The following is a 24,455-nucleotide window of genomic DNA, read 5'->3' as shown; positions in this document are numbered from 1 at the left end:
TAAAGCTGCCATTCAGAGTGGGATAAAGCTGCAGTTCAGAGTGGGATAAAGCTGCAGCTCAGAGTGGGATAAAGCTGCAGTTCAGAGTGGGATAAAGCTGTAGTTCAGAGTGGGATAAAGCTGCAGTTCAGACTGGGATAAAGCTGCAGTTCAGACTGGGATAAAGCTGCCATTCAGAGTGGGATAAAGCTTCAGTTCAGACTGGGATAAAGCTGCAGTTCAGAGTGGGATAAAGCTGCAGTTCAGAGTGGGATAAAGCTGCCATTCAGAGTGGGATAAAGCTGCCGTTCAGAGTGGGATAAAGCTGCCGTTCAGAGTGGGATAAAGCTGCAGTTCAGAGTGGGATAAAGCTGCTGTTCAGAGTGGGATAAAGCTGCAGTTCAGACTGGGATAAAGGTGCAGTTCAGAGTGGGATAAAGCTGCAGTTCAGAGTGGGATAAAGCTGCAGTTCAGAGTGGTATAAAGCTGCTGTTCAGAGTGGGATAAAGCTGCAGTTCAGACTGGGATAAAGCTGCAGCTCAGAGTGGGATAAAGCTGCAGTTCTGACTGGGATAAAGCTGCAGTTCAGAGTGGGATAAAGCTGCAGTTCTGACTGGGATAAAGCTGCAGTTCAGAGTGGGATAAAGCTGCCGTTCAGAGTGGGATAAAGCTGCAGTTCAGAGTGGGATAAAGCTGCTGTTCAGAGTGGGATAAAGCTGCAGTTCAGAGTGGGATAAAGCTGCAGTTCAGAGTGGGATAAAGCTGCAGTTCAGAGTGGGATAAAGCTGCAGCTCAGAGTGGGATAAAGCTGCCGTTCAGAGTGGGATAAAGCTGCCGTTCAGAGTGGAATAAAGCTGCAGCTCAGAGTGGGATAAAGCTGCAGTTCAGAGTGGGATAAAGCCGCAGTTCTGACTGGGATAAAGCTGCTGTTCAGAGTGGGATAAAGCTGCCGTTCAGAGTAGGATAAAGCTGCAGTTCAGAGTGGGATAAAGCTGCCGTTCAGAGTGGGATAAAGCTGCAGTTCAGAGTGGGATAAAGCTGCCGTTCAGAGTGGGATAAAGCTGCCGTTCAGAGTGGGATAAAGCTGCCATTCAGAGTGGGATAAAGCTGCAGCTCAGAGTGGGATAATGCAGCAGTTCAGAGTGGTTTAAAGCCGCAGTTCTGACTGGGATAAAGCTGCTGTTCAGAGTGGGATAAAGCTGCCGTTCAGAGTGGGATAAGGCTGCAGTTCAGAGTGGGATAAAGCTGCCGTTCAGAGTGGGATAAAGCTGCAGTTCAGAGTGGGATAAAGCTGCAGTTCAGAGTGGGATGAAGCTGCAGTTCAGAGTGGGATAAAGCTGCAGTTCAGAGTGGGATAAAGCTGCCGTTCAGAGTGGGATAAAGCTGCTGTTCAGAGTGGGATAAAGCTGCAGTGGGATAAAGCTGCAGTTCTGAGTGGGATAAAGCTGCTGTTCAGAGTGGGATAAAGCTGCAGTTCAGAGTGGGATTAAGCTGCCGTTCAGAGTGGGATAAAGCTGCAGTTCAGAGTGGGATAAAGGTGCAGTTCAGAGTGGGATAAAGCTGCAGTTCAGAGTGGGATGAAGCTGCCGTTCAGAGTGGGATAAAACTGCAGTTCAGAGTGGGATAAAGCTGCCGTTCAGAGTGGGATAAAGCTGCAGTTCAGAGTGGGATGAAGCTGCAGTTCAGAGTGGGATAAAGCTGCAGCTCAGAGTGGGATAAAGGTGCAATTCAGAGTGGGATAAAGCTGCAGTTCAGAGTGGGATAAAGCTGCCGTTCAGAGTGGGATAAAGGTGCAGTTCAGAGTGGGGTAAAGCTGCTGTTCAGAGTGGGATGAAGCTGCCGTTCAGAGTGGGATAAAACTGCAGTTCAGAGTGGGATCAAGCTGCCGTTCAGAGTGGGATAAAGCTGCAGTTCAGAGTGGGATAAAGCTGCAGTTCAGAGTGGGATAAAGCTGCAGTTCAGAGTGGGATAAAGCTGCAGCTCAGAGTGGGATAAAGGTGCAATTCAGAGTGGGATAAAGCTGCAGTTCAGAGTGGGATAAAGCTGCCGTTCAGAGTGGGATAAAGCTGCAGTTACGACTGGGATAAAGCTGCAGTTCAGAGTGGGATAAAGCTGCAGTTCAGAGTGGGATAAAGCTGCTGTTCAGAGTGGGATAAAGCTGCAGTTCAGAGTGGGATGAAGCTGCAGTTCAGAGTGGGATAAAGCTGCCGTTCAGAGTGGGATAAAGCTGCAGTTCAGAGTGGGATAAAGCTGCCGTTCAGAGTGGGATAAAGCTGCTGTTCAGAGTGGGATAAAGCTGCCGTTCAGAGTGGGATAAAGCTGCCGTTCAGACTGGGATAAAGGTGCAGTTCAGAGTGGGATAAAGCTGCAGTTCAGAGTGCGATGAAGCTGCAGTTCAGAGTGGGATAAAGCTGCAGTTCAGAGTGGGATAAAGCTGCCGTTCAGAGTGGGATAAAGGTGCCGTTCAGAGTGGGATAAAGCTGCAGTTCAGAGTGGGATAAAGCTGCCGTTCAGAGTGGGATAAAGCTGCAGTTCAGAGTGGGATAAAGCTGCCGTTCAGGGTGGGATAAAGCTGCAGTTCAGAGTGGGATAAAGCTGCCGTTCAGAGTGGGATAAAGCTGCCGTTCAGAGTGGGATAAAGGTGCCGTTCAGAGTGGGATAAAGCTGCAGTTCAGAGTGGGATGAAGCTGCAGTTCAGAGTGGGATAAAGCTGCTGTTCAGAGTGGGATAAAGCTGCAGTTCAGAGTGGGATGAAGCTGAAGTTCAGAGTGGGATAAAGTTGCCGTTCAGAGTGGGATAAAGCTGCTGTTCAGAGTGGGATTAAGCTGCTGTTCAGAGTGGGATAATGCTGCAGTTCAGAGTGGGATAAAGCTGCTGTTCAGAGTGGAATAAAGCTGCAGCTCAGAGTGGGATAAAGCTGCAGTTCAGAGTGGGATAAAGCTGCAGCTCAGAGTGGGATAAAGCTGCAGTTCTGACTGGGATAAAGCTGCAGTTCAGAGTGGGATAAAGCTGCCGTTCAGAGTGGGATAAAGCTGCAGCTCAGAGTGGGATGAAGCTGAAGTTCAGAGTGGGATAAAGTTGCCGTTCAGAGTGGGATAAAGCTGCTGTTCAGAGTGGGATAAAGCTGCTGTTCAGAGTGGGATAAAGCTGCAGCTCAGAGTGGGATAAAGCTGCAGTTCAGAGTGGGATAAAGCTGCCGTTCAGAGTGGGATAAAGCTGCAGTTCAGAGTGGGATAAAGCTGCCGTTCAGAGTGGGATAAAGGTGCAGTTCAGAGTGGGATAAAGCTGCAGTTCAGAGTGGGATAAAGCCGCAGCTATTTGGGTGTGTTTTGAAGATGGCGGCCAGATATGACAGTCGGCTTTATTACTTCCTGCCCCCTCCACCCCCAATCCCCATCCTCACCCTTGCTAACAAGGTTGAGAAACTGCTACCAGCCTGTGATATTCACCACTGTTGTATTGTAAATACTGCATGCGAGGGTATTACGGTAAGGCCCGTGTACTACAGGTACGGGGGTAGATCCCTGCCTGCTGACTCCGCCCTGTAGACGGAGTATAAATGTGTGGACTGTCCGAGCTGCAGCTATTTCGGCAGCAGCTGCGGGAGGCTCCACATCTGTGTAATAAAGCCTCAATTACTCCCTACTCTCGTCTCGTCGTAATTGATAGTGCATCAATTTATTACGCAGAGATTTTACAACGATATATCTCTGCATCAAGCTGGATCGCCTGCAGCTGCACCCACAAGCAGACAATGCCAAGTCGGCCTTTGCACATTGGCTAGCTTGCTTTGAAGCATACATCGGATCTGCGACAGAGCCACCCTCAGAGGCACAGAAGCTTCAGATCCTTTACACACGGCTGAGCTCCGATATCTTTCCTCTCATCTGGGACGCGCCGACCTACGCCGAGGCCATGGCGCTACTGAAGGAGAACTACACTGAGCAGACTAACAAAATCTACGCCAGGCACCTCCTGCCCACGTGGCATCAACTCCCTGATGAGTCTGTGGAGGATTTCTGGCGTGTCCTGCACGTCCTGGTGAGAGACTGCGATTGCCAGGTCGTTTTGGCCGCTGGACATTCTGACCTGCTAGTTAGAGACGCATTCGCCACGGGCATATGGTCGGCCTACATCCGCCACGCCTCTTAGAAGGGGCTACCCTCGACCTCAAGGCGACCAGCTCTCGCTCACAGTTGCCTCAAGCAATAGACAGGCATATGCCCCCAACCGCGCGGCCCACCCCTCCTGGGCATTGTGGACCCTGCCAGCGAACACCCCACCGTGGACCCCATCAGCGACTTCCCCCAGCCAACCCCAGGCCTGCGCCGCGCGGCATCCAACCAACCCCGGGGGACCCACGTGCTACTTCTGCAGACACTCAAAACACCCCCGACAGCGCTGCCGGGCGCGGAGCACGCTCTGCAAGGCCTGCGGGACGAAAGGACAATTCGCTGCTGTGTGCCAGGCCCGCTTGATCGCCGCTATTGTCCCGGCACCCCCCATGTGCGACCCATGGGCGCCGCCATCTTCCTTGCCTCACAACACGTGCGGCCCGTAGGCGCCGCCATCTTCCTCGCCTCACAACACGTGCGGCCCGTGGGCGCCGCCATCTTCTCTGCCTCAGTACCCCTGCTCGTCGGGCACCTCATCGGGCCGCTCATCGCCTGCAACCGCCACCGACCAGCCACGTCTCGCCTCCATCATGATCAACCAGTCCCGACCGCACAACCTCGCGACCGTGTCGGCGACAGTGAAGGTCGACGGGCACAAGATATCCTGCCTTATGGACTCCGGGAGCACTGAGAGCTTCATCCACCCCGATACAGTAAGGCGCTGCTCCCTCACGGTACACCCCATTAACCAGAAAATCTCCCTGGCCTCCGAATCCCACTCCGTGGCGTTCTGGGGGTATTGCACTGCCACCCTCACCATTCAGGGCATAGAGTTCAGTGGCTTCCGGCTCTACGTCCTCCCCAACCTCTGCGCTGCCTTGCTATTTGGCCTGGACTTCCAGTGCAACCTCCAGAGACTAACCCTGAAATTTGGCGGGCCCCTACCACCCCTTACTGTTTGGGGCCTCACGACCCTTAAGGTCGACCTACCTCCCCTGTTTGCGAACCTCACCCCGGATTGCAAACCCGTCGCCACCAGGAGCAGACGATACAGTGCCCAGGACAGGACCTTCATCATGTCTGAGGTCCAGCCGCTGCTACGCGAAGGTATTATCGAGGCCAGCTCCTGGAGAGCCCAAGTGTTAGTGATGAAAACCGGGGAGAAAAACAGGATGGTGGTTGACTACAGTCAGACCATCAATCGGTACACGCAGCTCGACGCGTACCCCCTCCCACGCATATCTGATATGGTCAATCAGATTGCACAGTACCGGGTCTTCTCGACAGTGGACCTGATATCTGCCTACCACCAGCTCCCCATTCGCAAGGCGGACCACTAGTACACCGCGTTTGAAGCGGACGGCCGCCTTTACCACTTCCTTAGGGTTCCCTTCGGCGTCAGTAACAGGGTCTCGGTCTTCCAATGGGAGATGGACCAAATGGTTGACCGGTACGGACTGCGGGCCACTTCCCTGTACCTGGATAACTTCATCATCTGCGGCCACGATCAGCAGGACCACGACGCTAACCTTTCCAAATCCCTCCACACCGCCAAACTCCTCAACCTAACCTACAACAAGGAGAAGTGTGTGTTCAGCACAAACCGATTAGCCATCCTCGGCTATGTGGTTCAGAACGGAGTTCGAGGGCCCGACCCCGACTACATGCGCCCCCTCATGGAACTCCCCCTTTCCCCTCCCCCATGGCCCTCAAACGATTCCTCGGGTTCTTCTCGTATTACACCCACTGGGTCCCTAACTATGCGGACAAGGCCCGCCCACTCATCCACTCCACAGTTTTTCCCCTGACGGCCGAGGCTCACCAGGCCTTCAACCGTATCAAGGCCGACATCGCCAAGGCCGCGATGCACGCGGTCGACGAGATACTCCCCTTCCAAGTTGAGAGCGATGCATCAGACGTCGCTCTGGCCGCCACCCTTAACCAGGCAGGCAGGCCCATGGCATTCTTTTCCTGCACCTCCATACCTCCGAAATTCGGCACTCCTCCATCGAAAAGGAGGCCCAAGCGATCGTTGAAGCTGTGCGACATTGGAGGCATTACCTGGCCAGCAGGAGATTCATTCTCCTCACTGACCAATGGTCCGTTGCCTTCATGTTTAACACAGTACCTCCCGCCCCTTTGAACGCCTCAGCGTGGACTTCAAAGGGCCGCTCCCCATCACCAACTGCAACACGTACTTTCTTAATGTGGTCGACGAATATTCAAGATTCCCCTTCGCTACATCCCCTGGGGAAACGGGCAGGTGGAGCGGGAGAATGGGATGGTCTGGAAGGCCGTCCAGGTGGCCCTACGGTCCAGAAATCTCCCGGTCTCCCTCTGGCAGGAGGTCCTCCCCGATGCCCTTCACTCCATTCAGTCGCTCCTGTGCACTGCGACTAACGAGACTCCCCATGAACGTCTCTTTGCCTTCCCCAGAAAGTCCACCTCTGGGGTTTCGCTCCCAACATGGCTGGCAGCTCCAGGACCCGTTCTCCTCCGCAAGCACGTGCGGTTACACAAGGCGGACCTGTTGGTTGAGAGGGTACAGCTACTTCACGCGAACCCGGAGTAAGCCTACATAGCGTACCCCGACGGCTGCCAAGACACAGTCTCCCTCAGGGACCTGGCACCAGCTGGGTTCCCACATCCCCCCTCTGCCCCGGCGCCACCCTCCCTCCCCCCCGTCGCACCCCACCACAGCCCCTGCTCCAGGACGATCCGTCCTCCCCTTGGTCCCACCCGGGGATGAAGATCAGGTCGACACGCTCCCGGAGTCACCGACGACCGAACCGACGCTGAAATCGCCACCAGAACTGCGGCGCTCGCAACGACGGATCAAGGCACCCGATCGTCTAAATTTGTAACCTCTTTCTTAAATTTTAAACAACCTGTATGTAAATAGTTTTCCACTACCCCCACTGGACTCTTTTTTAACAGGGGGTAAATGTGGTAGTCACCACTGTTGTATTGTATATACTGTATACGAGGGTATTACGGTAAGGCCCCTGAACTACAGGTACGGGGGTAGATCCCTGCCTGCTGGCTCCGCCCAGTAGGCGGAGTATAAATGTGTGTGCTCACCGAGCTGCAGTCATTTCGGCAGCAGCTGCGGGAGGCTCCATATCTCTGCGCAATAAAGCCTCGATTACTCTCTACTCTCGTCTCGTCGTAATTGATAGTGCATCACAGCCAAATTAATGAGCCCAGCATCGTGCGGTTCAGCACGATTACCTGGTGAGCTCCACAGAGAGAAATACTGCTGCCGCCTGCCCCCGCCGTGGGACTTAGGCCCAGAACGGAAAATCCTGGCCATTGTTTCCTACAAGGCAGAGAGGAGACTAAGAGTAGCTCTGCTGCTTTAGCTTGTATATTAATCATCTACAGACATTGTCTCCTGTGTTGTCCATCTGGTGCTGCCAACCAAATGTTTAATGCTGAACAGCCGATGGGAAAGATTCCAACAGATAATAAAGTATTTACAGCTTTTCAATGGTCTAGCGCAGAGTTTGGCCCACGTACATTTATCTTGGCAGTCTCCTAACAAATCCAATTAGGATTCGTCTACGGCACCCCTATCACTCAGATAAACCCCACATGGGCCACTACCCCACCAGTACATCAAATCCCCATTAAGCTCCTTCTCCCATTCTTCCCACGGGTGAATGTGACAACGCAGGCTTTCATCTGCAGGAGACAACAAGAAAACTGAGGATAACCCTTTTGAAAATTGCCACAGCACTTCTCAGTGTTAAGTAGAATTCTGAGCAGCAACATTAAATCGCTGCTGTGCCCTTTAAATACACAAGAGTATCATTCAACAGAAGAAATGGTCCAACAGCTTCAATTATCCAAATTATAATTATAATGTACCAAATCGCATCCTTCATGCTTCAATGTGCAGTTTGTTGCTGAGATAGAAAGAGGATTTTGAGTGGAAATGTAGATGTTGCAAAATGTTTTCAGCGGGATAAATTATAAGTCGCACCGTTAGTTTTGTCATTTAATTTGCTTGGTTTACAAACTAAGAAAAACCTGCGACTAGAAGCTTCACCGCTAAGTGTTACGCAAAATAACCAGAGTTCTTTTCCTCGCCTCATCACGACCAGAACACACAGTCGCTGCATGAACGGAGTCATCAGATCCAATACAATTATTAGACTACCAGTGAGGGAAGGATATATGGCATTTTCCGCAACCACATCACTATTCCGAGATAAGCATTAACCTTATAATAATGAAACACGCTCAAATATCAGGGCCGTCGTTGAGATGGTACAATTCACGTCTTAAACTCTGGCCTGGGAAAGGGGGAAAATAAACCCCGAGTCCTAGATTTGGCCTTCACTGCCTCCTCTTTTTAAATTCATTCTTGGGATGTGGGTGTCGCAGGCTGGGCCGGCATTTGTTGCCCATCCCTAATTGCCCTTGGACTGAGTGGCTTGCTCGGCCCTTTCAGTGGGGTTCAGTCAACCACATCGCTGTGTGGGTCTGGAGTCCTATGGAGGCCAGACCGGGTAAGGACGGCAGATTTCCTTCCCTGAAGGACATTAGTGAACCAGATGGGTTTTTACGACAATCGGCAATGGTTTCATGGTCATCATTAGACTTTGAATTCAAATTTCACCACCTGCCATGGTGGGATTCAAACCTGGGACGCCAGAGTATTCCCCTGGGTCTTTGGACTACTTGTTCATTGACAATACCACTACGCCACTGCCTCCCCTGCTTAATATCAAGGGGTTGGGTTTGAATTGAAGGTCTCTATCAGGCATGTAGATGGACACCATAAATCAGCCATGTGTCCAAACAGATGATCAAAACTCCAAACCACGAGTTTGGATGAATTAAGTAAAATAAGGGTTAGGGGACCTCAAGGGAGCTGATGTTTTGGGATGCAGATGGGGTACATGAATATTACGTGGTCGGCAAGAACATTAATGCTCCTTGTGACTTCACAAAAATAATTCTAATACCATTTTCGATGTTATTGTTTTCTGCATAACAACAGTGTTATTGCTGTTTCCTACATTGCAAGAACAATAACCAATAACTAAGTCAGCAAGATCAGACATTGATCGTGTTACCCTTTTTCATTTTATTGTGAGCTCACTCAACTGCAAGCAAAATAAATGCCGTTGAGTCAAAGTTCCTATACGAACCTGAATCAAAAAAAAGACTTACCTTTGAATCGGAGGCTGAAACTACAGAGTTTTTGCACATCTGCCCGCTGTAGAATGGCCGCACATGAGCAGTTCATGCATTGATGTAGCGCGACCCCTGGACCATGTGATCGGCTCAGGGCCAATCGCGCGGGAGCGTGCAAGTTCCAGCCAATAGGGAGTTTGCGCGGGGTCCTGGGTGCAGGATCCCAGACAATGTGAACCTGAGGGGTCGGGAATGGTGACCCCAAGTCGAGAGTCAAGATGTCCTACCAGTATTCTAGACACTCCTGTAAATTAATCTGACCCAGGGGAGCCGCGGGCACCTGAATCCACTCAACTAGCTGCACCTACTGAAGCCGGCGAGGCCAGTTTGCCTGTTGTTGAGGTGGTGCCTCCAGGCGTGTCGTCAACCACCTGCAATCCGATTACCCAGAAGGGAGCCGAGCCTGAGGGAGGACCCAGAGGCCTCTGAACCAAATGACTTTTTGATGAACTCTCTTTCCCCTATTGTCTTTTGTAATGTTTGTAAACTTTGTATGTAGTTTATTGGGCTTGTTATAATAAGAGACTTAAGGGAGGGAGATGTGGTACCACAGCACCTTCAAGGGGGCAGGCTTGATGGACCACGTGCCAATCACGCAGGAGTGCGCAAATTCCGGCCAATAGGGAGTTTGCACGGAGCCCTGGGAGCAGGACGCCGGACAGTGTGGACTCCGGAGTCAAAATGATGAGACCTGTTATATTGAGTTCTGTGCCTGTTTACTTAACTGCCCTGGTCCTTCCTCAATAAACCCTTTGCTAACTATTGGAAATGTATATCTTGAGTCACCACATGCATGTTCTCGATAGTTAGCCAGTAAATAGTAGTTTGTTTATGAATTTTCTTTCCATCTTCAGAACATAGAACATAGAACATAGAAAATACAGCACAGAACAGGCCCTTCGGCCCACAATGTTGTGCCGAACCTTTGTCCTAGATTAATCATAGATTATCATAGAATTTACAGTGCAGAAGGAGGCTATTCGGCCCTTTGAGTCTGCACCGGCTCCTGGAAAGAGCACCCTACCCAAACTCAACACCTCCACCCAACACCAAGGGCACTTTTGGACATTAAGGGCAATTTATCATTGGCCAATTCACCTAACCTGCACATCTTTGGACTGTGGGAGGAAACCGGAGCACCCGGAGGAAACCCACGCAGACACGGGGAGGACGTGCAGACTCCGCACAGACAGTGACCCAAGCCGGAATCGAACCTGGGACCCTGGAGCTGTGAAGCAATTGTGCTATCCACAATGCTACCGTGCTGCCCTTAAGAACAAATAAATCTACACTATATCATTTTACCGTAATCCATGAACCTATCCAATAGCTGCTTGAAGGTCCCTAATGTTTCCGACTCAACTACTTCCACAGGCAGTGCATTCCATGCCCCCACTACTCTCTGGGTAAAGAACCTACCTCTGATATCCCTCCTATATCTTCCACCTTTCACCTTAAATTTATGTCCCCTTGTAATGGTTTGTTCCACCCGGGGAAAAAGTCTCTGACTGTCTACTCTATCTATTCCCCTGATCATCTTATAAACCTCTATCAAGTCGCCCCTCATCCTTCTCCGTTCTAATGAGAAAAGGCCTAGCACCCTCAACCTTTCCTCGTAAGACCTACTCTCCATTCCAGGCAACATCCTGGTAAATCTTCTTTGCACCTTTTCCAAAGCTTCCACATCCTTCCTAAAATGGCGACCAGAACTGTACACTGTACTCCAAATGTGGCCTTACCAAAGTTTTGTACAGCTGCATCATCACCTCACGGCTCTTAAATTCAATCCCTCTGTTAATGAACGCAAGCACACCATAGGCCTTCTTCACAGCTCTATCCACTTGAGTGGCAACTTTCAAAGATGTATGAACATAGACCCCAAGATCTCTCTGCTCCTCCACATTGCCAAGAACTCTACCGTTAACCCTGTATTCCGCATTCATATTTGTCCTTCCAAAATGGACAACCTCACACTTTTCAGGGTTAAACTCCATCTGCCACTTCTCAGCCCAGCTCTGTATCCTATCTATGTCTCTTTGCAGCCGACAACAGCCCTCCTCACTATCCACAACTCCACCAATCTTCGTATCGTCTGCAAATTTACTGACCCACCCTTCAACTCCCTCATCCAAGTCATTAATGAAAATCACAAACAGCAGAGGACCCAGAACTGATCCCTGCGGTACGCCACTGGTAACTGGGATCCAGGCTGAATATTTACCATCCACCACCACTCTCTGACTTCTATCGGTTAGCCAGTTCGTTATCCAACAGGCCAAATTTCCCATTATCCCATGCCTCCTTACTTTCTGCATAAGCCTACCATGGGGAACCTTATCAAATGCCTTACTAAAATCCATGTACACTACATCCACTGCTTTACCTTCATCCACATGCTTGGTCACCTCCTCAAAGAATTCAATAAGACTTGTAAGGCAAGACCTACCCCTCGCAAATCCGTGCTGACTATCCCTAATCAAGCAGTGTCTTTCCAGATGCTCAGAAATCCTATCCTTCAGTACCCTTTCCATTACTTTGCCTACCACCGAAGTAAGACTAACTGGCCTGTAATTCCCAGGGTTATCCCTAGTCCCTTTTTTGAACAGGGGCACGACATTCACCTCTCTCCAATCCCCTGGTACCACCCCTGTTGACAGTGAGGACGAAAAGATCATTGCCAACGGCTCTGCAATTTCATCTCTTGCTTCCCATAGAATCCTTGGATATATCCCGTCAGGCCCGGGGGACTTGTCTATCCTCAAGTTTTTCAAAATGCCCAACACATCTTCCTTCCTAACAAGTATTTCCTCGAGCTTACCAATCTGTTTCACACTGTCCTCTCCAACAATACCGCCCTCTCATTTGTAAATACAGAAGAAAAGTACTCATTCAAGAACTCTCCTATCTCTTCAGACTCAATACACAATCTCCCGCTACTGTCCTTGATCGGACCTACGCTCGCTCTAGTCATTCTCATATTTCTCACATATGTGTAAAAGGCCTTGGGGTTTTCCTTGATCCTACCCGCCAAAGATTGTTCATGCCCTCTCTTAGCTTTCCTTATCTCTTTCTTCAGTTCCCTCCTGGCTATCTTGTATCCCTCCAATGCCCTGTCTGAACCTTGTTTCCTCAGCCTTACATAAGTCTCCTTTTTCCTTTTAACAAGACATTCAACCTCTCTTGTCAACCATGGTTCCCTCACTCGACCATCTCTTCCCTGCCTGACAGGGACATACATATCAAGGACACGTAGCACCTGTTCCTTGAACAAGTTCCACATTTCACTTGTGTCCTTCCCTGACAGCCTATGTTCCCAACTTATGCACTTCAATTCTTGTCTGATAACATCGTATTTACCCTTCCCCCAATTGTAAACCTTGCCCTGTTGCACGTACCTATCCCTCTCCATTACTAAAGTGAAAGTCACAGAATTGTGGTCACTATCTCCAAAATGCTGCCCCACTAACAAATCTATCACTTGCCCTGGTTCATTACCCAGTACTAAATCCAATATTGCCCCTCCTCTGGTCGGACAATCTACATACTGTGTTAGAAAAGCTTCCTGGACACACTGCACAAACACCACCCCATCCAAACTATTTGATCTAAAGAGTTTCCACTCAATATTTGGGAAGTTAAAGTCGCCCATGACTACTACCCTATGACTTCTGCACCTTTCCAAAATCTGTTTCCCAATCTGTTCCTCCACATCTATGCTACTATTGGGGGGCCTATAGAAAACTCCTAACAAGGTGACTGCTCCTTTCCTATTTCTGACTTCAAACCATACTACCTCAATAGGGTGATACTCCTCGAACTGCCTTTCTGCAGCTGTTATACTATCTCTAATTAATAATGCCACCCCCCCACCTCTTTTACCACCCTCCCTAATCTTATTGAAACATCTATAACCAGAGACCTCCAACAACCATTTCTGCCCCTCTTCTATCTAAGTTTCCGTGATGGCCACCACATCGTAGTCCCAAGTACCGATCCATGCCTTAAGTTCACCCACCTTATTCCTGATGCTTCTTGCGTTGAAGTATACACACTTCAACCCATCTCCGTGCCTGCAAGTACTCTCCTTTGTCAGTGTTCCCTTCCCCACTGCCTCATTACACGCTTTGGCGTCCTGTAATCTGAGTACAGATTAACTTACTTACCTTGCAGGTCAGCTGTTGAGTTCGGGAGTGAGAGCTGGGACCTTAGAATCAGCGCGGGAATTTTGAAAAAGCGCGGGGGCTGCGAGGCAGAGGGGACCATTTAAAAGGTCGCTGTCTGTGGTGAGGTGAGTACAGATTAACTTACTTACCTTGCAGGTCAGCTGTTGAGTTCGGGAGTGAGAGCTGGGACCTTAGAATCAGCGCGGGAATTTTGAAAAAGCGCGGGGGCTGCGAGGCAGAGGGGACCATTTAAAAGGTCGCTGTCTGTGGTGAGGTGAGTACAGATTAACAACTTACTTACCTTGCAGGCCAAGTCGATTTCAGCAGGAGCGGAGCAGGCTAGTCCATTTCAGCGGGGGCAGTGCGGAAGTGATTTCTGGGAGGTAAGTTTCTCCTTTAAATAATTTTTTTTTTAAATTCTAGTGTTTAAGGTGGGAACAGGAAGTCGACCCGCGGACTTCTGGGAAGTGCCTCACCAATAAATTCTGGTGGAGAGGAAACCCGAGACACTACACGTGTAGTGTCTCCCACCCGCCCTCCTCCTCTAACCTAATAATAAAACCCTTTGGTGTGAGGTAAGTACCATATTTTATTATTGTTATTAATAATATTTTTTTTTATATATAAAAAAAATTTAATTTAGTTGTTAGCCAGATCTTGGTAGAAAGTTAGAGGAATGGCAGGGAAGGGAGTGCAATGTTCCTCCTGCAGGATGTTTGAGGTGAGGGATGCCGTTAGTGTCCCTGCTGATTTTACCTGCAGGAAGTGCTGCCATCTCCAGCTCCTCCAAGACCGAGTTAGGGAACTGGAGCTGGAGTTGGAAGAACTTCGGATCATTTGGGAGGCAGAGGGGGTCATAGATAGCAGCTTCAGGGAATTAGTTACACCAAAGATTGGAGATAGATGGGTAACTGTAAGAGGGACGGGGAAAAAACAGTCAGTGCAGGGATCCCCTGTGGTCGTTCCCCTGAGAAACAAGTATACCGCTTTGGATACTTGTGGGGGGGACGACTTACCAGGGGTAAGCCATGGGGTACGGACCTCTGGCACAGAGTCTGTCCCTGTTGCTCAGAAGGGAAGGGGGAAGAGGAGCAGAGCATTAGTAATTGGGGACTCTATAGTCAGGGGCACAGATAGGAGATTTTGTGGGAGCGTGAGAGACTCACGTTTGGTATGTTGCCTCCCAGGTGCAAGGGTACGTGATGTCTCGGATCGTGTTTTCCGGGTCCTTAAGGGGGAGGGGGAGCAGCCCCAAGTCGTGGTCCACATTGGCACTAACGACATAGGTAGGAAAGGGGATAAAGATGTCAGGCAGGCTTTCAGGGAGCTAGGATGGAAGCTCAGAACTAGAACAAACAGAGTTGTTATCTCTGGGTTGTTGCCCGTGCCACGTGATAGTGAGATGAGGAATAGGGAGAGAGAGCAATTAAACACGTGGCTACAGGGATGGTGCAGGCGGGAGGGATTCAGATTTCTGGATAACTGGGGCTCTTTCTGGGGAAGGTGGGACCTCTACAGACAGGATGGTCTACATCTGAACCTGCGGGGCACAAATATCCTGGGGGGGAGATTTGTTAGTGCTCTTTGGGGGGTTTAAACTAATGCAGCAGGGGCATGGGAACCTGGATTGTAGTTTTAGGGTAAGGGAGAATGAGAGTATAGAGGTCAGGAGCTCAGATTTGACGTCGCAGGAGGGGGCCAGTGTTCAGGTAGGTGGTTTGAAGTGTGTCTACTTCAATGCCAGGAGTATACGAAATAAGGTAGGGGAACTGGCAGCATGGGTTGGTACCTGGGACTTCGATGTTGTGGCCATTTCGGAGACATGGATAGAGCAGGGACAGGAATGGATGTTGCAGGTTCCGGGGTTTAGGTGTTTTAGTAAGCTCCGAGAAGGAGGCAAAAGAGGGGGAGGTGTGGCGCTGCTAGTCAAGAGCAGTATTACGGTGGCGGAGAGGATGCTAGATGGGGACTCATCTTCCGAGGTAGTATGGGCTGAGGATAGAAACAGGAAAGGAGAGGTCACCCTGTTGGGAGTTTTCTATCGGCCTCCAAATAGTTCTAGGGATGTAGAGGAAAGGATGGCGAGGATGATCCTGGATAAGAGCGAAAGTAATAGGGTAGTTATTATGGGAGACTTTAACTTTCCAAATATTGACTGGAAAAGATATAGTTCGAGTACATTATGTCATGATATTCAAACACACACATCATGATGGACACACTAACAGGCAAATCAGAGTACACAACACCACAACCAATCACAGACAAGAACACCAACCACATAAAAAAGCACGAGCACGACACCTGGTGGTCAGTAGGTCTGGGGAGAAGGGAACAAGAAAGAGCTGTTAAAACATCACAAGCAGGGAACCCCCACGTGCAGAGTGCAAAGACCAAACTGTAAATAGTAAGTTTAAATAAAATAGTGTTGTACCATATACAACCGTGTTGGCTCATCTGTGTGTCAGAACACCCAACACCACATGGTACAGGAGTGGATCGATACCTGCCTACTAACCTGCCATTCTGGACATGGACCACACCGACAAACCGCAGCCGATGCAAGTCGCGGGGAACCTAGGTACCAACTGGAAGCTCTACAGGCAGCGATTTGACCTGTACATCCGTGCCACCGAAAAACAGAATGCCTCGGATGACACGAAGATTGCAATGCTCCTCTTCTACGCAGGTCCGCACGCCACCAACGTCTTCAACTCACTGGTGTTCGAAGAAGGCGAAAACCAATCCAAATATGACACGGTCATCCTCAAACTGGACCAGCACTTTCAAGTTGAAGTAAATGAAAGTTTTGAAAGATACCTCTTTCAGCAACGCCTGCAAGGTAAGGAGGAGCTTTTTCAACCCTTCTTGACGCACCTCCGGATTCTAGCGCAGTCCTGCGGTTACGGCACCACCACAGAGTCCATGATCAGGGACCAGATTGTTTTTGGCGTTGCCTCTAGTGGCCTACGCCAGCAGCTTCTTAAAATGAAAAGCCTCACCTTAGCGTCTGCTGTGGAAGCCTGTGTCCTCCACGAAAATGCTACCTGCCGTTTTGCCCGATTTCAGGCGTCCGAGTTGGCACGGAGGGGGTCCCCAGCCGTCGAATCGGCAAGCCAGGCCGCCCACGACGTCGAACGCATCCATGCCGTCGATTACTTCCCGACCCACGGCCCGGACGACAGCGGCCGCTTCCCGCGCTTTTCGCGGTCTCCCGCGCAGGTGCGCGCCAAAAATAACGGCCACAACGAGGGACGCACTGCGCAGGCGCGCCCACCGCAAGATCGCACTGCGCATGCGCAGTGGCGCAACGAACGCCGTGACGTCATGACGTGCGGCAATTGTGGAGCTCTACATTTAAAAGGGCAATGTCCTGCAAAAAACCGACAGTGCCTCAGATGTGGCAAGATGGGCCACTACGCAGCCCACTGTCGTTCGGCTCAACCCATGGATCCGGCGCATCCTCGACAATCTCGCAGACAAGTCAGGACCGTCCAGCCCACGCATCAAGACTTCCAGTTAAGTGATGCAGATGACCAGGATGCCTTCCGCGTTTCCGTCATTGATGTCAACAAGGTCAATGCCATCAATCCAGCCGATGAGTGGTGTGCCACCCTGACGGTCAACCGATCGCGCGTCGCCTTCCGTCTGGACACCGGCGCATCCGCCAACCTGATTGCTTACTCTGCAGTCCAGGCCATGAAGGTCAAACCACCCATCACGCCATCCCGGCTCAAGATGGTTGACTATAACGGGAACGTCATCCCGTCCATAGGATCTTGCCAGCTACAGGTGACTCACAAGATGTACACGGCCACACTCCCCTTCGAAGTTGTCGGCTCATCAAAGGACTCGTTACTGGGCGCACAGGCGTGTAAGGTCCTTCACCTGGTACAGCGCATTATGTCTCTCTCTCCAGATGAGATATCCGACTTCCCGGATGCTGAGTTCCACGCAAATCTCCATTCCCTCCTTGCTCACAACCAGGAGGTTTTTGAAGGCATGGGGACATTGCCATACACGTACAAGATTCGACTCAGACCGGACGCCATCCCTGTCGTTCACGCACCTCGCAGGGTTCCTGCGCCACTCAAAGACCGCCTCAAGGCACAACTGCAGATTCTTCAGGACCAAGGGGTCCTATCCAGGGTCACGGAGCCCACGCCATGGGTCAGCTCCATGGTCTGTGTAAAGAAGCCCTCTGGCGAGCTCCGTATATGTATAGATCCTAAAGATCTGAATAACAACATCATGCGGGAACACTATCCCATCCCGAAACGAGAAGACCTCACCAGCGAGATGGCGCGAGCCAAAATATTCACTAAATTGGATGCGTCCAAAGGATTCTGGCAGATCCAACTGGACCCGGCCAGCCGAAGACTATGCACATTCAACACCCCTTTTGGCAGATTCTGCTACAACCGGATGCCATTCGGCATCATTTCAGCATCTGAAGTTTTCCACCGCATTATGGAGCAGATGATGGAAGGCATCGAAGGGGTACGTGTATATGTGGACGATATCATCATTTGGTCCACCACTCCGCAGGAACACATGCATCATCTACGACGTGTCTTTACCCGCATACGACAAAATGGCCTGCGTCTCAACCGTGCGAAGTGTGCCTTCGGCCAGACGGAGCTGAAATTCCTCGGGGACCACATCTCAAGGTCAGGGGTCCGTCCCGATGCAGACAAGGTTAGTGCCATCACAGCCATGCCACGACCGGCTGACAAGAAGGCTGTCTTAAGATTCCTGGGCATGGTCAACTTCCTTGGGAAGTTCATTCCCAACCTGGCTTCTCATACAACAAATATGCGCCATCTCGTAAAAAAATCGACAGAATTCAACTGGCACCAATCGCATCAGCGGGAATGGGAGGAGCTCAAGCACAAACTGGTCACGGCACCAGTGCTGGCCTTCTTTGAAACGACTCGCCCTACAAAGATCTCAACAGACGCCAGCCAATCTGGTATTGGAGCGGTACTCCTGCAAAAAGACAGCACGTCGTCATGGGCCCCGGTTGCATATGCCTCACGAGCCATGACCCCTACCGAACAGCGCTACGCGCAAATCGAAAAAGAATGCCTGGGCTTGTTAACTGGACTGGACAAGTTCCACGACTATGTGTATGGCCTGCCACGATTTACGGTCGAAACTGACCACCGCCCCCTGGTCAACATCATTAACAAAGACCTGAACGACATGACTCCTCGCCTCCAGCGCATCTTACTTAAACTCAGGAGGTACGATTTTGAACTGATCTACACTCCGGGGAAGGAGCTCATCGTGGCGGACACTCTTTCCCGAGCAGTGAGCACACCACCAGATGCGGAGGGGTTCGTGCGTCAAATTGAGGCACACGTAACTCTGACAGCAGCAAATCTGCCAGCTGATGATCCTAGTCTGGCCCACATACGCGCAGAGACGGCGACTGACCCCCTTCTGCAGCGAGTGATGCGCCACATGACGGAAGGGTGGCTAAAAGGGCAGTGCCCCCAGTTTTATAATGTGCGAGATGATCTCACCAACATAGACGGGGTCCTTAGGAAATCACACAGGATCGTTATTCCGCACAGCGTGCGCCAGATGATTCTTCATCAACTACACGAAGGCCACTTGGGCGTCGAAAAATGCAGACGAAGGGCCCGGGAGGCGGTATATTGGCCGGGTATTAATGAAGACATAGCCAACATGGTGCTCAACTGCACAACCTGTCAGAGGTTTCAGCCGGCGCAACCTCCGGAAACACTTCTACCACACGAGATGGTGACGTCCCCCTGGGCGAAGGTGGGTGTTGACCTATTTCACGCGCTCGGCAGAGATTACATCGTTATTATAGACTACTTCTCAAACTACCCGGAAGTCATGCCTCTCCATGATCTGACGTCGTCCGCAGTCATTGGGGCCTGCAAGGAAACATTTGCTCGCTATGGCATTCCAAGGACTGTCATGTCAGACAATGGACCCTGTTTCGCCAGCCGTGAATGGTCGTCCTTTGCCGCAGCATATGGTTTCACTCATGTGACATCCAGCCCTCTGCATCCACAATCGAACGGGAAGGCTGAAAAGGGTGTCCACATCGCCAAGCGGCTCCTGTGCAAGGCGGCTGCTGCCGGATCGGACTTTAACCTTGCCTTGCTGGCCTATCGATCGGCCCCGCTATCCACGGGTCTCTCGCCAGCGCAGCTACTAATGGGTCGCTCCCTCAGGACGACGGTACCTTCCATCCTGGCACCAACAACAGACCATGAGGCGGTTCTTCGGAACATGCAACTGCAGCGTGATCGCCAGAAAAGTCGGTACGACACACGAGCGACGGACCTGCCCCCCCTGTCCTCCGGAGACAAAGTACGCGTCCATCAACCGTATGGTGGCTGGTCAGCACCGGCCGAAGTCCTCCGACAAGTGGCTCCCCGCTCGTTCCTGGTTCGCATGCCGGATGGTTCCGTGCGTCGCCGCAATCGGCGCGCCCTTCGCCGACTTCCACGCTCACAGCCACACAGTACGCACACGCCAGATCCTCAACAGGCTTCCGAGGATGACTTTGTGGAGCTGCCGCACATCACGCCCTTTCCATCGCCACCCATGGCCATGCCTGCACAGCAGCCGGTGGTTCTTGATCCACCCTTGAGGTGGTCAACCCGAACTCGTCGCAAGCCCATTAGACTGGACTTATAATACCGTTCATATGTTTAACAAGTTGCACAATTTTACATGATAACCTGTTGTTGTTTATCGTTCCAGATGTCGTCTGACTGGACAACTGTTCAAGTTTTTTTTTTCTTCTTCTCTCGTTCGCATTTATGTTATGTTATGGTACAACTTGGTTCATGTGACGCACCCGACATCGCCCCATGTACATAGTTCCGTCATATGCACATGCTGCACACGACACACACACACTCTTAGATGCACTCACGACACGATCATATTTATTACCACGTAGGCACATATCTTTGTAAAAAGGGGGGATGTCATGATATTCAAACACACACATCATGATGGACACACTAACAGGCAAATCAGAGTACACAACACCACAACCAATCACAGACAAGAACACCAACCACATAAAAAAGCACGAGCACGACACCTGGTGGTCAGTAGGTCTGGGGAGAAGGGAACAAGAAAGAGCTGTTAAAACATCACAAGCAGGGAACCCCCACGTGCAGAGTGCAAAGACCAAACTGTAAATAGTAAGTTTAAATAAAATAGCGTTGTACCATATACAACCGTGTTGGCTCATCTGTGTGTCAGAACACCCAACACCACACATTAGATGGGTCGTTTTTTGTACAGTGTGTGCAGGAGGGTTTCCTGACACAGTTTGTTGACAGGCCAACAAGAGGCGAGGCCACATTGGATTTGGTTTTGGGTAATGAACCAGGCCAGGTGTTGGATTTGGAGGTAGGTGAGCACTTTGGGGACAGTGACCACAATTCAGTGACGTTTACGTTAAGGATGGAAAGGGATAAGTATACACCGCAGGGCAAGAGTTATAGCTGGGGGAAGGGAAATTATGATGCCATTAGACGTGACTTGGGGGGATAAGGTGGAGAAGTAGGCTGCAAGTTTTGGACACACTGGATAAGTGGAGCTTGTTCAAGGATCAGCTACTGCGTGTTCTTGATAAGTATGTACCGGTCAGGCAGGGAGGAAGGTGCCGAGCGAGGGAACCGTGGTTTACCAAAGAAGTGGAATCTCTTGTTAAGAGGAAGAAGGAGGCCTATGTGAAGATGAGGTGTGAAGTTTCAGTTGGGGCGATGGATAGTTACAAGGTAGCGAGGAAGGATCTAAAGAGAGAGCTAAGACGAGCAAGGAGGGGACATGAGAAGTATTTGGCAGGAAGGATCAAGGAAAACCCAAAAGCTTTCTATAGGTATGTCAGGAATAAGCGAATGACTAGGGACAGAGTAGGACCAGTCAAGGACAGGGATGGGAAGTTGTGTGTAGAGTCTGAAGAGATAGGCGAGATACTAAATGAATATTTTTCGTCAGTATTCACTCAGGAAAAAGATAATGTTGTGGAGGAGAATGCTGAGCTCCAGGTAAATAGATTAGATGGCATTGAGGTACGTAGGGAAGAGGTGTTGGCAATTCTGGACAGGCTGAAAATAGATAAGTCCCCGGGACCTGATGGGATTTATCCTAGGATTCTCTGGGAGGCCAGGGAAGAGATTGCTGGACCATTGGCTTTGATTTTTATGTCATCATTGGCTACAGGAATAGTGCCAGAGGACTGGAGGATAGCAAATGTGGTAGCAAAAGACAACCCCGGCAACTATAGACCGGTGAGCCTCACGTCTGTAGTGGGTAAAGTCTTGGAGGGGATTATAAGAGACAAGATTTATAATCATCTAGATAGGAATAATATGATCAGGGATAGTCAGCATGGCTTTGTGAAGGGTAGGTCATGCCTCACAAACCTTATCGAGTTCTTTGAGAAGGTGACTGAACAGGTAGACGAGGGTAGAGCAGTTGATGTGGTGTATATGGATTTCAGCAAAGCGTTTGATAAGGTTCCCCACGGTAGGCTATTGCAGAAAATACGGAGGCTGGGGATTGAGGGTGATTTAGAGATGTGGATCAGAAATTGGCTAGCTGAAAGAAGACAGAGGGTGGTGGTTGATGGGAAATGTTCAGAATGGAGTTCTGTCACAAGTGGAGTACCACAAGGATCTGTTCTGGGGCCGTTGCTGTTTGTCATTTTTATCAATGACCTAGAGGAAGGCGCAGAAGGGTGGGTGAGTAAATTTGCAGACGATACTAAAGTCGGTGGTGTTGTCGATAGTGTGGAAGGAAGTAGCAGGTTACAGAGGGATATAGATAAGCTGCAGTGCTGGGCTGAGAGGTGGCAAATGGAGTTTAATGTAGAGAAGTGTGAGGTGATTCACTTTGGAAGGAAAAACAGGAATGTGGAATATTTGGCGAATGGAAAAGTTCTTGAAAGTGTGGATGAGCAGAGGGATCTAGGTGTCCATGTACATAGATCCCTGAAAGTTGCCACCCAGGTTGATAGGGTGGTGAAGAAGGCCTATGGAGTGTTGGCCTTTATTGGTAGAGGGATTGAGTTCCGGAGTCAGGAGGTCATGTTGCAGCTGTACAGAACTCTGGTACGGCCGCATTTGGAGTATTGCGTACAGTTCTGGTCACCGCATTATAGGAAGGACGTGGAGGCTTTGGAACGGGTGCAGAGGAGATTTACCAGGATGTTGCCTGGTATGGAGGGAAAATCTTATGAGGAAAGGCTGATGGACTTGAGGTTGTTTTCGTTAGAGAGAAGAAGGTTAAGAGGAGACTTAATAGAGGCATACAAAATGATCAGAGGGATAGATAGGGTGGACAGTGAGAGCCTTCTCCCGCGGATGGAAATGGCTAGCACGAGGGGACATAGCCTTAAACTGAGGGGTAATAGATATAGGACAGAGGTCAGGGGTAGGTTCTTTACGCAAAGAGTAGTGAGGCCGTGGAATGCCCTACCTGCTACAGTAGTGAACTCGCCAACATTGAGGGCATTTAAAAGTTTATTGGATAAACATATGGATGATAATGGTATCGTGTAGGTTAGATGGCTTTTGTTTCGGTGCAACATCGTGGGCCGAAGGGCCTGTACTGCGCTGTATTGTTCTATGTTCTATGTTCTATGTATATCGGCTACCTTAGTTGCTGGACTACAAATCCGGTTCCCATTCCCCTGCCAAATTAGTTTAAACCCTCTCGAAGAGTACTAGAAAACCTCCCTCCCAGGATATTGGTGCCCCTCTGGTTCAGATGCAACCCGTCCTGCTTGTACAGGTCCCACCTGCCCCAGAATGCGCTCCAATTATCCAAATACCTGAAGCCCTCCCTCCTACACCATTCCTGCAGCCATGTGTTCAACTGCACTTTCTCCCTATTCCTAGCCTCGCTATCACGTGGCACCGGCAACAAACCAGAGATGACAACTCTGTCTGTCCTGGCTTTTAACTTCCAGCCTAACTCCCTAAACTTGTTTATTACCTCCACACCCCTTTTCCTCCCTATGTCGTTGGTACCAATGTGCACCACGACTTCTGGCTGCTCCCCCTCCCCCTTAAGGATCCTGAAGACACGATCCGAGACATCCCTGGCCCTGGCACCCGGGAGGCAACATACCTTCCGGGAGTCTCGCTCGCGACCACAGAATCTCCTATCTATTCCCCTAACCATTGAAGCTCCTACAACTATTGCTTTTCTATTCTCCCCCCTTCCCTTCTGAGCCCCAGAGCCAGACTCAGTGCCAGAGACCTGGCCGCTAGGGCCTTCCCCCGGTAGGTCATCCCCCCCAACAGCATCCAAAACGGTATACTTGTTTTGAAGGGGAATGGCCACGAGGGATCCCTGCACTGTCTGCCTGTTTGGTTTTTTCCCCCTGACTGTAACCCAGCTATTCTTGTCCTGTACCTTGGGTGTTGTTACCTCCTTGTAACTCTTCTCAATCACCCCCTCTGCCTCCCCGATGATCCGAAGTTCATCCAGCTTCAGCTCCAGTTCCCTAACACGATCTTTGAGGAGCTGAAGTTGGGTGCACTTCCCACAGGTATAGTCAGCGGGGACACCAGTGGTATCCCTCACCACCCACATCCTACAGGAGGAGCATGCGACTGGCCCAGCCTCCATCCCCTCTTACCTTACAGAATATAGCTGCCGTGTGGACTAACTAGACCTCCGCCCTCCGACTCTGCTCCCAGTCAGCGACACTTTCTGTAAACTCCTGGCTCTCTTCGCACTCTTTGCGGAAATGTCGGAATCAAAATGAAAGGAGCACCTTACTCCCTCCTCACCTAACTCCCTCGGTCACCAAACTCTTACTATAGCACTCAAAAAGCACCAAATTCAGCACTCCCTCGGTCACCAAACTCTTACTATAGCACTCAAAAAGCACCAAATTCAGCACTCCCTCGGTCACCAAACTCTTACTATAGCACTCAAAAAGCACCAAATTCAGCACTCCCTCGGTCACCAAACTCTT

The sequence above is a fragment of the Scyliorhinus torazame genome, chromosome 3 (assembly GCF_047496885.1).
Source record: "Scyliorhinus torazame isolate Kashiwa2021f chromosome 3, sScyTor2.1, whole genome shotgun sequence".
Lineage (NCBI taxonomy): Eukaryota > Metazoa > Chordata > Chondrichthyes > Carcharhiniformes > Scyliorhinidae > Scyliorhinus > Scyliorhinus torazame.
This window is presented reverse-complemented; position numbering follows the sequence as displayed.